This window comes from Herpailurus yagouaroundi, unplaced genomic scaffold, assembly GCF_014898765.1.
Source record: "Herpailurus yagouaroundi ecotype Mexico unplaced genomic scaffold, PumYag 139, whole genome shotgun sequence".
Taxonomy (NCBI): Eukaryota; Metazoa; Chordata; class Mammalia; order Carnivora; family Felidae; genus Herpailurus; species Herpailurus yagouaroundi.
Genome location: NW_024412394.1, coordinates 82,469,834 through 82,483,006, shown reverse-complemented (window position 1 = coordinate 82,483,006; position 13,173 = coordinate 82,469,834). Strand labels below are relative to the sequence as shown.

Sequence of the window (13,173 nt, the reverse complement as noted above, 5' to 3'; positions counted from 1 at the left end):
AAGCCACAATAATGAGCAGTGGTGATTGCTTCTATGCAGCCCAGGTACCACGTGTATGGAGGTGATGACACCTAGAAAGCAGGATAGTCAGGCAGCAGTAGTTCTGAACCATCTGACAGGTTGTTGGCATCACTCTTGGCAGAAGAAACAGGTGACAGATGAGGGGGAAACAGCTATGGAAGAATGCTGAAGAACAGCAGGGGAGGCACTCATTAGGTATGGGTACCATTAAGAACACTGTGATGCCTAGTTTTTATTTTTCCTTTGCAAATCTTTTGCCTTTCTAGGTAACCTCTGCAAACATTTATTATATGGGAAATTTTCAAGTTCTGGTCCAAAGTGGGAAAGGTGACAATTAGCACTTCCCATAAAGGACACCATCTCAGCTAGCCCATTCCAATGCATCAACATGGTCTTCACTACCACTCTTTTACTGTCTACTCTAGTCCCTCTGACATTCAATGAGCTCTCCCTCATTACCTCAACCACATACTCAAAACCTTCATCACCCACTTACAAAGCAACATTCATAATGCACTTCACTGTATTATCAGTGGAAGGAATTCCCTTGAAGTCATTCTCTGCATCCTTCCTTAGAGCTCTCCAGTAGGTAATGACCATTTCAAATTTTGCCTGATCTAACAATTCTCTAAAGTTCACTATCTAGTCAGAAATGTTGTCTTTCTCCTAAGATTAGTTAATATCAAATTTGGGAGTCTTCATACAAAGCATTTATGATATGGAGACATACATTCTACACCATGGTTAACAGAAAAAAAAAAATATATAGCCTTGACCTTAAGCTTGAAAAAGCAGAGTTTGTAGATGTCTAAAATAGTATTTGTCAAACTTAGTTATGTACCTTTTTTTAAAGGAAAAAAATCTTATTTCCTGGCAGAGTTAACTTAAAGTATTCTTATTAAAATGTAACTTAAAGATATATAAGCATAAGTTAGATATAAAGTCCATATGCTTACATTCTTTAAATACCTATAAAACCAAAACAAATTTACAAATCAAAAGTACAAAACCAATACAATTTTAATACTGATGACACGAATGATGCTAAGCTTGTGAAACTAAGTCACCAGGCCTTTGGCTTAAGAGCAGAAAAACATAGTTATGTGTTTTATATTACCTTTTTGACTTGATCTTTAAGTTTAAGCATGAAAGAACGTCATTTGGGTTATCATTATCATTAACAAGCTCATTTTTTTTTATTTTTTTTTATGTTTATTTATTTTTGAGACAATTTGTGAGAGACAGAGTACAATCAGCAGAGGGGCAGACAGAGGGAGACACAGAATCCGAAGTGGGCTCCAAGCTCTGAGTTGTCAGCCCAGAGCCCAATGCAGGGCTTGAACCCACAAACCGTGAGATCATGATCTGAGCTGAAGTCAGACTCTTAACCGACTGAGCCACTCAGGTGCCCCGCCCCATGAACAAGCTCGCCTTGAATCACTACCCTATTATACTTGGACCAATTTAGCTGTATACTCCCAAAATACCATGCTAAGAATTTTAAAATATCAACAAAAAAAATTTTTTTTAATGTTTATTTACTTATTTTGAAAGAGTGCATGTGAGCAGGGGAGGGGCAAAGAGGGACAGAGAGAACCCCAAGCAGGCTCCGCGCTGTCAGCACAGAGACTGACACAGGGCTCCATCTTATGAACCATGAGATTACAACCTGAGACAAAATCAAGAGACACTTAAACTGACTGAGCCACACAGGTACCCGCTAAAATTCTTTACTATAGATTTACTAATATATTTTATACCAACATACTTCAATGAACTGTTTACAAAGTGTTAAATAGAAGCCATAAATCTGTACTATGCCTGGGTTATTATGATAGTATGGTATGCTATCTTCGTTTAATTTCTATTACTATACCCCTACAATCCAAACATCTATTTAAAACCTAAATCAGCCACAATAGACAAGTCCACAGAGGTAGATAAGTGGTTGCCAGGGGCAGAAATAGTGGTGACTGCTTATGTATATGGGGTTTCTTTAGGGGTGATACAAATGTTCTGGGATTAGAAAGTGGTGATGGTTGCACAACTTTGTGGATGTACTAAAAACCATGGAGTTGTAAACTGTAAAAAGGTGACTTTCATGATATACAAATTATAACACATTATTTTTTTAAAAGCAAAACCAACTGTGCATAGGCCCCTAGCTTTTCCATAAATCATGACACTCATTTTCCTATGAATCTTCATGCCGTAAGCTATTTCCAAATGTCACTACAATTTCACCTCCCATTTGAGAAACAGATTTTGCACTGATTAGAGCACTCACTGAAAATAGCTCAAGGTATCACTTTTTCTCGTTTCCTAGTTAAGAGATGAAAAACATGTTTTCTTTGCTGCTCTGAGCCACTCCAAAACTCATTTTACTAGAGTTACTGTTTATTCCCAATATAAAGCAAGCCATCATGCTATATGCCTTAAACTTATACAGTGATATATATCAATTATTTCTTCAGTAAAACTGGGAAGAAAAATGTATCCCCAAATCCTACATTGGGGCATACTTTATAAAGCTTCTTTACTTTATCAACATTTTTATCACAAGCATTAGCAGCGGGATTTCTATTAAAGGGCATCTTTTACAAAGAAATGCAGTTTGTGATCACCTCAAGAAAGTTATCTGTGTGTAATGCCAGTAAGAAAACAACACAATATGGAGACATAAAGCCTGAGCAAACAGCTGAACTCTGTAGCTTAGCAATTCCTATAATATCAAACACACATGAGTTGAAGTTATGTCATCCAAACGATATTAATGACATAGATCTTCGGGGTCACTTGCAAGTAGCTGCAACTCTGAATAATAAACCCATAAATACCAACAGTTTACAGTAATTTTATGTGGTCAGTCTCTAAGAGTGATAAGAATAAACTACTGAGAGCACAGATAAAAGATTAATTCTACTAAGAAGGGTTGGAAAAGTATCACAGAGATGGTGACAGTTAAGTCAGACCTTGAAAGATTACTAGAATTTTATCAGCAGAGGAAAGAAGAAATGGTTTATCAAGCAATGGGCACAGAATAAACAAAGGTGAAAAGATATGAAGTGTACAGAGCATCTTGATGCTGGCAAAAATCCGACATGCTAGAGTGGGGGAAAAACTATACCCAAGGAAATACAGCCAGTCTGTTGAGTAGCAATTTCTTCACTGCAAATGGAAAATCCTTTTTCAATCATCAGCTCTGACAATTCCTTGCAAATAACTAAACTTTCAAAGGTAGTACTTTATTTTTATCATGTCTTATACTTTTAAAATGCCCTGGATTTAAAGAGCAATGCCTGAACTTGATTATAATATGTAATTCTTATTTTTAAACTTGAATCGTGTAACGGAATTTGATTGAGTAAATGAATTCAGTAGAACTAAAAGCCCATATTCAATAGACCAAAAATACAAACATTTTAAAATTAAGCTGTGCTCGGGGCGCCTGGGTGGCTCAGTCGGTTGAGTGTCCGGCTTCAGCTCAGGTCATGATCTCACAGTTTGTGAGTTCGAGCCCCACATCGGGCTCTATGCTGACAGCTCAGAGCCTGGAGCCTGCTTCGAATTCTGTGTCTCCCTCTCTCTCTGCTCCTCCCCAACTCATGCTCTGTCTCTCTCTTTCAAAAATAAATAAAAACATTTAAAAAAAAATTTTTAATAAAAATAAAAAAAATAAAATTAAGCTGTGCTAATGTATTTTAAAAGGAAATCTTTATTCTTAAAAAGCTATATTTTCAATACAATATAACCAAACAAATTCTAAATTGTTTAATTCGGAACCAAGAACATTATTTCAAACATTTCTAGATGATTTTAGTCTTAAATTCATCATAATATTGTGCTATTTTAAAAAGAACAAAGATTTTGGATGACATATAGTACAGAAGTAAAAATAATTTATTTCCTAACACAAGACAAACTAAGTTCATTAATAAGTTAACAGTAATAATAATTACTATTTCATTAGTAAGGTCACTTTAGGCTAAAGAGAAGGAGATCTTCCTCTTCCCAGATGCAGCCTGAGGTGACCTCTGAGAATGGTTTTCTATTCACTTGACCCAAAAAACCCCTACAAAACCATGCAAATCAAGAGGTTCAAATCATCATGTTCACTTTAAGAACACATGTGAAACTTCCCAGGCCATCAAGGGTTTGCATATCTGAAAAGCCACCGAGTATTTGAAGGATGTCACTTTGCAGAAGCAATGTGTGCCATTCCATTGCTACAATGGCAGAGTGGTAGGTGTGCCCAGGCCAGAGAGTGGGGCTGCACACAGGGTCAGTGGCCTAAAAAGAGAGCCGAATTTTTATTGCACATGCTTAAAAATGCAGAGAGTAATGCTGAGTTTAAGGGTTTAGATGCAGATTTTCTGGTCATTGAGCACATCTAGCTGAACAAAGACCCCAAGACGTGGCATGGAACTTACAGGGTTCACAGTCAGATTAACTCATACATGAGCTCTCCCTGCCACACTTTCAGTGAGATGATCTCTTTTCAGTGAGATAATCCTTACTGAAAAAGAGCAGACTGTTCCCAAACCAGAAGAGGAGGTTGCACAGAACAAAAATATACCCCAGAAGAAACTGAAGAAGGGGCACCTGGGTGGCTCAGTCAGTTAGGCAACCAACTTCGGCTCAGGTCATGATCTCATGGTTCATGAGTTCAAGCCCTGCATCGGGCTCTGTGCAGACAGCTCAGAGCCTGCAGCCTGCTTCAGATTCTGTGTCTCCCTCTTTCTCTATGCCCCATCCCCACTTGCATTCTATGTCTCTCAAAAATGAATAAACATTTAAAAAAAATTTTTTTAAGAAGAAACAAAAAATTATGTCCCAGGAGTAAATTCTGCATAAAATAAATGCAAATAAAAGTAAAAATAGAAAGGAAAAAAAAGTACAGGGAGGGTAAAACAACAGAAGCCTAATTATGAACATTAGAGAACATGGACATAAATTTCTTGAGAGATAAAGTCAGGGAAGTAAATACCATAGTAGTCTTCCCATGTGTGCATCAGACACATACCTAGATGAGAGCTTTCCCTTGATAAACATCTAGGGTAAAAAAAAAAAAAAAAAAAAAAAAAAAAAAAAAGTGATAAAAGCATGTATCCCTTTTCTACTTCTAAAATATCCCTTTGGTTATATGCATTTGGAAATTTCTCATTGTTGAAAATTATTAAAATTGAGAAGTCACTGAAAAAAATATCCAATGTCCATTTGTAAGGTCTTTAGAAATATTAAAAATACTTAAAAGTACCTCCAATTTAATTTTGTATAAAGAGAAAGGAATAAATAAAAGAACTACAAAAGATATTCTTAAGCACATTCAACTTGAATTATAATTAAATACAAAACAACAAAATAGTGGGCAGTCAGAAATGCCAAAAAATAATAAGTACACAAAAACTAATGGGAATATTTCAAAAGGACAGAGGAACCACCTCAAAGTAACTCCCACTGATCAAATCTGAGACAATTTGAGCAAGAAAATAGTGACAATAATAAATTATAGCCCAGTGAATAATACAAGCATCCATAAAAGTATAAATTAAGCACTCCATAAAAATATAAATAAATTAGTAAACAAATAGGGGAAGAAGGGAAAACTCTTCCTTACTGTAGAATGCCAACTTAGAAATGTAGAAGGAATGATGGAACAGAAAAGTCATCATTGTGGTGGTTGTAAACAATGGAGTTGACAATGTGAATAGTGACTGGATGAACAAGATAGTGATGTGACACTGGGATATCTCCCCTGATGAAATACTAATCAAAGGAGAAAATAATGGCTCACAGTGGAGAAACCTGACAGAGAACAGGACTAGATGATCAAATTTAAGATCTCTAGTAGCAGTTAATTCTGTGTGCCCCACGATGCAGTGCATGAAAAACACAGTATAATTTTTGTAGTATTCCTACCAAGATCATTACCTGAATCTGGTCCTAAAAGAAACATCAGATGGAGGGAGACATCAACAGGAAGATAGCAGCATAGGAGGACGCTGGGCTCACCTCATCCTGCTGATCCCTTAGATTCCACCTACATCTGCCTAAATAACCCAGAAAACCGCCGGAAGACTAGCAGAACGGACTCTCCGGAGCCAAGCGTAGACAAGAGGCCCATGAAAGAGGGTAGGAAGGATGGAGAGGCGGTGCATGCTACACGGACTGATGGGAAGGAGCCGGGGCGGTGGAGAGGCAGCCCACTGGGCAAGGCAGAGCCCCCAAAGTCTGGCTTGCAAAAGCGGAGGGGCCAGAGTCTGTGAGTTCTGACAGCTAGCGGGACTTAACATCTGGAATGTTAAAAGTCAACAGCTCTGCTCGGAGAGCAGGAGGGCTAGAGGACACCGGAGGGAGAGTTGTCAACCCCGGGAGACAGAGCTCAGCTTGGTAGGGGAACAAAGGTGCTGGCAAGCGCCATTTCCCTCTCCCATCCTCCAGCTGAAATTCCAAAAGGAACCAGTTCCTGTCACCAAACTTGCTTGCACCGTGCAAATGCCCAACGCTGTGCTTCTGTGGATCCATCCCTCTGATGGGCCTGCCTCCCTCCTGGTGCTGCAGGGGACCACCATCAGCAAAGCTAGCTAAACCTGCCCCTCCCACCCCTGCGCACCTTATGGATTCACCCCAGCTAATATGCCAGATCGCATTGAAGCAGCACCACAAGCCTGGCAGTCTGCAAGTAGCCCAGACAGAGGCCACACCACTCCACAGTGAGTCCTGACCATGGGAGAGGGGAAGATAAAGTACACACCAGTCTGACTGTGGCCCCAACGGTGGGCTGGGGGCAGACATCGGGTCTGACTGCAGACCCACCCACCAGCACAAGTTTCTCTGGACAGCACAGGGGAAGTGCCCTGCAGTTTGGAGCTACTGCAGGAACTACCAAAAATGCTGAAACATAAGAATTCTCCTCAAAAGAAACTCCAGGAAGTAGCGACAGCTAACGAATTGATCAAAAACGATTTAAGCAACATAATGGAACAAGAATTTAGAATAATAGTCATAAAATTAATCACTGGGCTTGAAAAAAGCAGAGAGGACAGCAGAGAATCTATTGCTATAGAGATCAAGAGACTAAAACCTAGTCATGGGTAACTAAAAAATGCTATAAATGAGGTACAAAATAAAATGGAGGCAGCCATAGCACAGACTGAAGAGGCAGAGGAAAGAATAGGTGAATTAGAAGATGAAATTATGTGGGGTGCCTGGGTGGCTCAGTCAGTTAAGTGTCCGACTACAGCTCAGGTCATGATCTCACAGTCTGTGAGTTCAAGCCCCGTGTTGGGCTCTGTGCTGACAGCTCAGAGCTTGGAGCCTGCTTCAGATTCTGTGTCTCCCTCTCTCTCTGCCCCTCCCTTGCTTGTGCTGTCTCTCTCTGTCTCAAAAATAAATAAAAACATTTTTAAAAATTTTTTAAAAAGAGGATAAAATTATGGGAAAAGAGGAAGCTGAGAAAATGAGAGATAAAAAAATCCAGGAGTATGAGGGGAGAATTTGAGAACTAAGTGATGCAATCAAATGGAACAATATCCATATCATAGGAATTCCAGAAGAAGGAGAAAGGTGCTGAAGCTGTACTTGAACAAATCATAGCTGAGAACTTCCCTGATCTGGGGAAGGAAACAGGCATTGAAATCCAAGAGGCACAGAGAACTCCCTTCAGACGTAATTTGAATCGATCTTCTGCAGGACATATCATAGTGGAACTGGCAAAATACAAGGATAAGGAGAGAATTCTGAAAGCAGGTAGGGATAAACAGGCCCTAACTTACAAAGGTAGACACATAAAGGGCAGTAGCAGACCTATCTACTGAAGCTTGGCAGGCCAGAAAGGAATGGCAGGAAATCTTCAAAGTGATGAACAGAAAACATATGCAGCCAAGAATCCTTTCTCCAGCAAGTCTGTCATTCAGAATAGAAGGAGAGATAAAGATTTTCCCAAACAAACAAAAACTGAAGGAATTCATCACCACTAAACCAGCCCTACAAGAGATCCTAAGAGGGATTCTGTGAGTGAAATGTTGCAAGGACCACAAAGTACCAGAGACATCAGTACAAGCATGAAAGCTACAGACATCACAATGACTCTAAACCCCTATCTTTCAATATTAACACTGAATGTAAATGGACTAAATGCTCCAACCAAAAGACATAGGGTATCAGAATGGATAAAAAAAACAAGACCCATCTATTTGCTGTCTACAAGAGACTCATTTTAAACCTGAGGACACCTTCAGATTGAAAGTGAGGGGATGGAGAACTATCTATCATGCTACTGCAAGTCAAAAGAAAGCTGGAATAGCCATACTTATATCAGACAAACTAGACTTTAAATTAAAGGTGGTAACAAGAAATGAAAAGGGCATTATATAATAATTACAGGGTCTATCCATCAGGAAGAGCTAACAATTATAAATGTCTATGCACCGAATATGGGAGCCCCCAAATATATAAAGCAATTAATCACAAACATAAGCAACCTTATTGATAAGAATATGGTAATTGCAGGGGACTTTAATACCCCACTTACAACAATGGATAGATCATGTAGACACAGGATCAATAAAGAAACAAGGGCCCTGTATGATACATTGGATCAGATGGACTTGACAGATATATTTAGAACTCTGCATCCCAAAGCAACAGAATATATTTTCTTCTCAAGTGCACATGGAACATTCTCCAAGATAGGTCACAAACTGGGTCACAAAACAGCCCTTCATAAGTATAAAAGAATTGAGATCATACCATGCACACTTTGAGACCGCAATGCTATGAAACTTGAAATCAACCACAGGAAAAAGTCTGGAAAACCTCCAAGAGCATGGAGATTAAAGAACACCCTACTAAAGAATGAATAGGTCAACCAGGCAATTAGAGAAGAAATTAAAAATATATGGAAATAAATGAAAATGAAAATACAACAATCCAAATGCTTTGGGATGCAGCAAAGGCAATCCTGAGAGGAAAATACATTGCAATCCAGGCCTATCTCAAGAAACAAGAAAAATCCCCAATACAAAATCGAACAGCACACCTAAAGGAAATAGAGGCAGAACAGCAAAGACACCCCAAACCCAACAGAAGAAGAGAAATAATACACAATACAGAATCTAAAAAAATTTGTAGAGCAGATCAATGAAACCAAGAGTTGGTTTTTTGAAAAAATAAACAAAATTGATAAACCTCTAGCCAGGCTTCTCAAAAAGAAAAGGTAGATGACCCAAATAGATAAAATCATGAATGAAAATGGAATTATTACAACCAATCCCTCAGAAATACAAGCAATTATCAGGGAATACTATGAAAAGTTATATGCCAACAAACTGGACAACCTGGAAGAAATGGACAAATTCCTAAGCATCCACACACTTCCAAAACTCAAACAGGAAGAAATAGAAAACTTGAACAGACCCATAACCAGCAAAGAAATTGAATCAAGTCAATTCAAGAAATTGAATGAAGTCAACCGTTCACTTTTTGCAGATGACATGATATTATACATGGAAAACCCGATAGACTCCACCGTAAGTCTGCTAGAACGGATACATGAATTCAGCAAAGTCACAGGATACAAAATTAATGTACAAAAATCAGTTGCATTCTTATACACTAATAATGAAGCAACAGAAAGACAAAGAAACTGATCCCATTCACAATTGCACCAAGAATCATAAAATACCTAGGAATAAACCTAACCATGCTGAAAACTATAGAAAGCTTATGAAGGAAATTGAATAAGATACGAAGAAATGGAAAAACATTCCATGCTCATAGTAGAAGAATATTGTTAAAATGTCAATACTACCCAAAGCAATCTATACATTCAATGCAATCCCAATCAAAACTTCACCAGCATTCTTCTCGAAGCTAGAACAAGCAATCTTAAAATTTGTATGGAACCACAAAAGACCCCGAATAGCCAAAGTAATATTGAAGAAGAAGACCAAAGCGGGATGCATCACAGGATGTAGTAGCCTCTACTACAAAGCTGTAATCATCAAGACAGCATGGTATTGGCACAAAAACAGACACACAGACCAATGGAATAGAATAGAGACTCAAGAATTGGACCCACAAAAGTATGGCCAACTAATCTTTGACAAGGCAGGAAAGAATTTCCAATGGAAAAAAAGTCTCTTTAACAAATGGTGCTGGGAGAACTGCACAGCAACATGCAGAAGAATGAAACTAGACCACTTTCTTATACCACTCACAAAAATAAACTCAAAATGGATAAAGGACCTGAATGTGAGACAGGAAACCATCAAAACCATCAAAACAGGAATGTGAGAGCAGGAAAAACCTCTCTGACCTCAGCGGCAGCAATTTCTTACTTGACACATCTCCAAAGGCAAGGGAATTAAAAGCAAAAATGACCTATTGGGACCTCATCAAGATAAAACCTTCTGCACTGCAAAGGAAACAATCAACAAAACTAAAAGGCAACCGACAGAATGGGAAAAGATATTTGCAAATGACATATCAGACAAAGAGCTAGTATCCAAAATCTATAAAGAACTCACCAAACTCCATGCCCAAAAAACAAATAATCCAGTGAAGAAATGGGCAGAACACTTCTCTAAAGAAGACACTTCTCTAAAGACATCCAGATGGCCAACAGGCACATGAAAAGATGCTCAACGTCGCTCCTCATCAGGGAAATTCAAATCGAAACCACACTCAGATACCACCTCATGCCAGTCAGAGTGGCTAAAATGAACAAATCAGAAGACTACAGATGCTGGAGAGGATGTGGAGAAACGGGAACCCTCTTGCACTGTTGGTGGGAATGCAAACTGGTGCAGCCACTCTGGAAAACAGTGTGGACGTTCCTCAAAATATCTACCCTATGACCCAGCAATAGCACTGCTAGGAATTTACCCAAGGGATACAGGAGTGCTGATGCATAGGGGCACTTGTACCTCAATGTTTATAGCAGCACTTTCAACAACAGCCAAATTATGGAAAGAGCCTAAATGTCCATCAACTGATGAATGGATAAAGAAATTGTGGTTTATATACACAATGGAATACTACCTGGCAATGAGAACAAATGAAATCTGGCCTTTTGTAGCAATGTGGATGGAACTGGAGAGTGTTATGCTAAGTGAAATAAGTCATACAGAGAAAGTTAGATACTGTATGTTTTCACTCTTATGTGGATCCTGAGAAACTTACCAGAAGACCATGGGGGAGGGGAAGGAAAAAAAAAAAAAAAAGGGTTAGAGAGGGAGGGAGCCAAAACATAAGAGACTCTTAAATACTGAGAATAAACTGAGGGTTGACAGGGGGTGGGAGGGAGGGGAAAGTGGGTGATGGGCACTGAGGACACCTGTTGGGATGAGCACTGGGTGTTGTATGGAAACCAATTTGACAATAAATTTCATATTAAAAATAAATAAATAAATAAAAAAGAAACATCAGATGGACCCTGGTTGAGGGTCAACCTTTAGAATATACGCGGTATACTCTACAAAACTATCAAAGACACAAAAGAAAAGAATGGGGACATATCCCAGACTGGAGGAGAATGACAAGATGGGTTAATAGAGCACCTTTTCTCAGATGGACTGCAACTGATGAAATGTGAATAAGGTCCATGTACTGAACAGCAGTGTTATCAATACTGATTTCCAAACTTCCAGAATGTTCTGGTTTCTGAGAAGTACAAGTGATGGGGCATTACTATCTGCAACTTCTTAATTAATTTCAAAAAGGATGAATGACAATGGGTATGTGATTACGTAATGAATGAGAAAGGAGGATACAGCAGATGACATTAATGGTTGGAAACTCTGGATGAGGGGAATTTTTTGTGCTACATTTGAAACTTCTATGTAAGTCTGAAACTATCTCAAAATAAGTTTTCTAAAAATTTACTGCTGGAATTCAGCTTATCTAAGGCAGGAACCACTTTTGTATAGAAAGAAATAAATGTGTTCTTCTCTGAAAATATTAATAAAGATCTGGTACCTGAGATCTGGTAAACTGTTAAATTAAGTGAACACAGCCCTGAGAATAAGGAAACTAATTAGCTAGCTAGCTAGCTATTAACTTTAGACAAGTCACTTCACTCCTTGGAAGTAATTTTCCTTATTTCTAAAATGAAAAGATTAAATGAGACTATCACAGGTCAGTGTTAAGAAGTCTGGGCAGGAATGTATACAGTCTTATCAGCTGATAAACAAATGCATGACTTAAGTTAAGCCATGGTAACTTCCAACACATTTATAAAACAAAAACCAGCACGGCTTCCAACAGCTGAAGGACCATCCGCCATTTTGAAAAAACAGAAAGTTAACACTTCTAAAATGCTTTCTATATAATTATGTATAGCAGATACAGGAACTACATAATTTTTAAAAAATATTTCTATGGCAGATTGAAGGAAACAGCCAAATTTTGAACCTAATTCTAAACTATCTTTGAAATCTAAAGATGCTGTCTTATTCAAGATATCTTGTGTTTCATTGTTGTTATATACAGCTCTGTTTATAATTAATAATTACTGAATAATAAAACCCAAACCAACAATATTGAACATAATCAGGGCTTTAAATATACGCACAACGTTTATTTTGTATTAGTTTTTAACAAAGATGTTGCGCCTGGGTGGCTCACTCAGTTGAGCATCCAACTTCAGCTCAGGTCATGATGTCACAGTTTGTGAGTCCAAGCCCCACACTGGGCTCACTGCTGTCAGCACAGAGTCTGCTTTGGGTCCTCTGTCCCCCTCTCTCTCTTCCCCTCCCGGCTCACGCATAAAAAAATACAATACAATACAATACAATAAAAAAGATTTATTGCAGGGAGCCTGGGTAGCTCAGTCGGTTGAGCATCTGACTCTTGATTTCAGCTCAGGTCATGATCCCAGGGTTGTGGGACTGAGCCCTGCACGGGGCTCCTCACTGAGCATGGAGCCTGCTTAAGATTCTCTCAGGGCACTTGGGTGGCTCAGTCTGTTAGGCATCTGACTCATGATTCAGCTCAAGTCATGATCTCACGGTTTGTGGGATTGAGCCCAGTATTAGGCTCTGCTCTGACAGCATGGAGCCTGATTGGGATTCTCTGTTTCCCTCTCTGCCCCTCTCTCTCTGCCTTACTCTCTCTCTCTCTCTCTCTCAAAAAAAAAAAATATGATTGTCT

General features: G+C 38.7%; 1 protein-coding gene and 1 pseudogene across 3 annotated transcripts in view; one reads left to right on the top strand and one right to left on the bottom strand.

Annotated features, from left to right (window-relative positions):
• The window catches only part of TRMT11 (tRNA methyltransferase 11), a 59,419-nt gene that overhangs the window by 21,939 nt on the left and 24,307 nt on the right, over positions 1-13,173 (bottom strand). The window lies entirely within an intron of this gene.
• LOC121030017 (60S ribosomal protein L17-like) lies at positions 4,062-4,686 on the top strand (annotated as a pseudogene).